At 40.9% G+C, this 3720-nt stretch overlaps 1 long non-coding RNA gene across 1 annotated transcript; it reads right to left on the reverse strand.

Annotated features, from left to right (window-relative positions):
- Positions 1 to 328: 328 nt before the first annotated feature.
- LOC136605435 (uncharacterized) lies at positions 329 to 3081 on the reverse strand. Its single transcript, XR_010789981.1, has 4 exons — positions 2123 to 3081; positions 1982 to 2047; positions 819 to 1180; positions 329 to 599 (listed from the first exon to the last, which is right to left on the reverse strand). It is a non-coding gene; the product is annotated as an uncharacterized lncRNA (long non-coding RNA).
- Positions 3082 to 3720: the final 639 nt, after the last annotated feature.

A 3720-nucleotide genomic window follows, 5' to 3' on the forward strand; every position in this document is an offset into this window, starting at 1 on the left:
ACAGATAGAGAGAGGCAGACAGATAGAGAGAGGCAGACAGATAGAGAGAGGCAGACAGATAGAGAGAGGCAGACAGATAGAGAGAGGCAGACAGATAGAGAGAGGCAGATAGATAGAGAGAGGCAGACAGATAGATAGAGAGAGGCAGACAGATACACAGGCATACAGATATATATGTGTGTCAAAATACATACACACACAACCCACAGTTTGTGTGTGTATATATTATACACACTAACATACGCATATGTAGTCATGTATATACATAATGATAGAACGATTAGTGATTATAGTCGAGACGTTCCAAATAAAAAAACCACACACTATATTTCACAAAAAAATGTATTAACATTTTAAAATCTGTAAAGCCTGAATACAAAATTGCACAAATTAAAACATCCTACAAGTTCAACTGGAAATCCAAATTGCTTTCAGTCGGGTCCATGTAGAACTGGAAACCAGTGTAATTTCCTTGCGGATCAGGGTAAGCTGTCCGTATTGATTTAATCACACACGCTGGTATGGGGATTCTATTGTTTTTCCCCAAGAATCCATGTATCCACGCTGTATAAGAGCGATATGCGCCCACACGCATAACCCTAAGAAAAAACGAAAGGAAATATATTAATATTTCTAAACTTATTAAAAAAATTTTAATAGTCTACATGAAAACAAAAAAAAAAGACGCATTGATATCTTATGTTTTTCCATGTTGCCTTTTTCACTAACCTTTTTTCCTTTTCAAATAAACTTTTTCCTTTGTTAAAAATTATACTTGCATTGTCTTGTGTGTTGTACAATAAAATTGTAATAAATACCTATTGTTTGTGGTGTCGTACTGTCTCCGGGTGACCAGTGCAGATAGTCTTATCGCGTGTTCTATGTTTTCGCGCACAAGCGCATACTGAGCAAATAACGGATGTTGTGTAACACATACGCAAGCTTCTGGTAACATCTGTAGGACTACTTCGTGTTCTCGACAACAGACACACTCCGCCACTGTGGGCATGCAAATGCACTGCCCACAGTGACACCACTCTTTGTTGGCAAGCCTGCCATGGGGATCTTCAGTGGATCCTGAAGCACCCGCTTCTGGTGCACCCTGCGGATCGTTTTGAAAACACTGGAGACTGCTTATGTCCGCCTGAGCATATAGCGAGTCTGCCAGTTGTTGTTGAACCTAAGAAGGGATTAATATGAAGAATACTGTATTTAATGTTTTAGGAAAAAAGGAAGGGGTACATTTTTAATTGTATGGTGTTGCTGAAAGCGGCATGATCATCCTTATTAGGCAGGGCACAGATTCCTGTATGTATATGTGCATACATACACAGACGTACGTACGAGTTTGTATGTATATACACAGATGTACGTACGTGTTTGTATGTATATACTGACTTACGGGTGTGTATGCATTAACACGTACACGCGTGCGTACCAGTGTATGCCTAAACACGTACACGCGTGTGTCTGTGTGTGTATATATATATATATATTAAATATGTGTGTGTACACACGTAATTAAGTGTGACTGTATATACACATACACTCGTTCCTACGTGTGACTGTATATACACATACACTCGTTCCTACGTGTGACTGTATATACACATACACTCGTTCCTACGTGTGACTGTATATACACATACACACGTACGTTCGTGTGTATATACATACACACGCGCATGTGTGTATATACACACACACATGTGTGTATGTATATACACAGGTGTGTGTATGTATATACACACACACACACGTGTGTGTATGTATATACACACACACACACACACGTGTGTGTATGTATATACACACACACACACACACACGTGTGTGTATGTATATACACACACACACACGTGTGTGTATGTATATACACACATGAAATAATGTATTGAAATAATAAATTGTACAGGACTGATGCATAGTTGCGGTTTCAAACAATAAACAAAAAAATTTTTATACATATTTCAACACATACCGCCGAATAATGCCGAGTTTCGGGGAAATCCTCATCATTTTCCTCGCTATCAGATTAAAAGTCCTGCTAAAAAAAAAAAAAATGTATTCTGTTTATTACCATTGGTTTGCTGCAACCTTTCTATTTTCAGCAAAAACTTACCTCTCCAAAAGAATCGGATGAATAATCAAGCTCCTCAAATTCAAGATCTTCCTGGTACATGTTTGTTCTTGAATTGGACTACAAAAAAACTTTTAAAAAAACAAAAAAACACCAAGTTAGTGGCACTTCAATAACAGTTATGGAAGCAGCAGCATTTTCTAATAACAATCTTTTAAAGGTCCATGGCAGGCATAATTTAGGCAAATTTTAGATTGATTACTGGGCGATTGTGGACAGATTGTTGATAGCTAGCATTATCCGCAGTCTGTAGGCAGATAGCATGCATATTGTATGTAGAATGCAGGTTAATAGTGTCGATTGAAGGCAGTGTTTGTGTGTAGATTGCATGCAGATGCTATGTCTATTCCATGCAAATTTTCCGAAGATTGCATGATAATTGTATGAATGAATTGTGCGGAATGTATGCTGATTCAAAGCGGTTTGCAGTCACATGCACATTGCAGCACATGGCAGGCACATGGAAGCACACGGCAGGCACAAAAAAAAAAAAGGCAGGCACATGGAAGCATACGGCAGGCACAAAAAAAAGCAGCAAACGGAAGCACACGGCAGGCACATGGAAGCACACGGCAGGCAAATGGAAGCACACGGCAGGCCCCCCAAAAAAAAGAAGCACACGGAAGGCACAAAAAAAAAAACAAAAAAAACATGGAAGCACACGGCAGGCACATGGAAGCACACGGCAGGCACAAAAAAGAAAAAAAAAAAAAGGACATGGCAGGCACACGGAAGCACACGGCAGGCACAGAAAAAAAAGCAGCACATGGCAGGCACACAGAAGCACACGGCAGGCACATGTTAGAACCCGGCAGGCACATGGAAGCACACAGCAGGCACAAAAAAAAAAAAGGGAAGCACACGGCAGGCAAAAAACAAAATAAAACAAAAAAACACATGGAAGGCACACGGCAGGTATATGGAAGCACACGGCAGGCACAAAAAAAACGACAACACGCCAGGCACATGGAAGCACACGGCAGGCACCAAAAAAAAAACCCTGGCAGGCACACGGCAGGCACATAAAAGCACACGGCAAGCACAAAAAAATAAAATAAAATACACTGCAGGCACATGAAAGCACACGGCAGGCACAAAAATAAAGAAAAAAAAAAAAAAGCCGGCACAAAAAAAAAGAAAAAAAAAATACACGGCAGGCACATGAAAGCACACGGTAGGCACAAAAAAAAAAAAATAAGCACATGGCAGGCGAATGGAAGCAGGCGGCATGCACAATAAACACTGCAGTCGCGATAGCAGCACACAGCAGGAAAAAAAAAACGCAGCACATGGCAGGCACTATAAAAATGTAAGACACATTACTATACAGGGCATGCACAATACATTTTTCATGCACAGACTCACTGCATAAGGCAATGATCCTGTGCTAATAAAAGCATGAAAGAGTACCGCGGAAAGGTGCACTTACCTGCGCTTCTGTGTGGTCAAGAGATGGGAGAAACAGCTGTTTGCTGTTTTCTCCGGTAGACTCCACCTCCCGCTGTGACGCTTTCTGCCGACCAGCCAATGTGGCGGCTGGAGCGGCGTTTCATTCATTTGCAAGTGCACGCCTCCACCGA

Source organism: Eleutherodactylus coqui, unplaced genomic scaffold (genome assembly GCF_035609145.1).
Source record: "Eleutherodactylus coqui strain aEleCoq1 unplaced genomic scaffold, aEleCoq1.hap1 HAP1_SCAFFOLD_136, whole genome shotgun sequence".
In the NCBI taxonomy this organism is placed as follows: domain Eukaryota; kingdom Metazoa; phylum Chordata; class Amphibia; order Anura; family Eleutherodactylidae; genus Eleutherodactylus; species Eleutherodactylus coqui.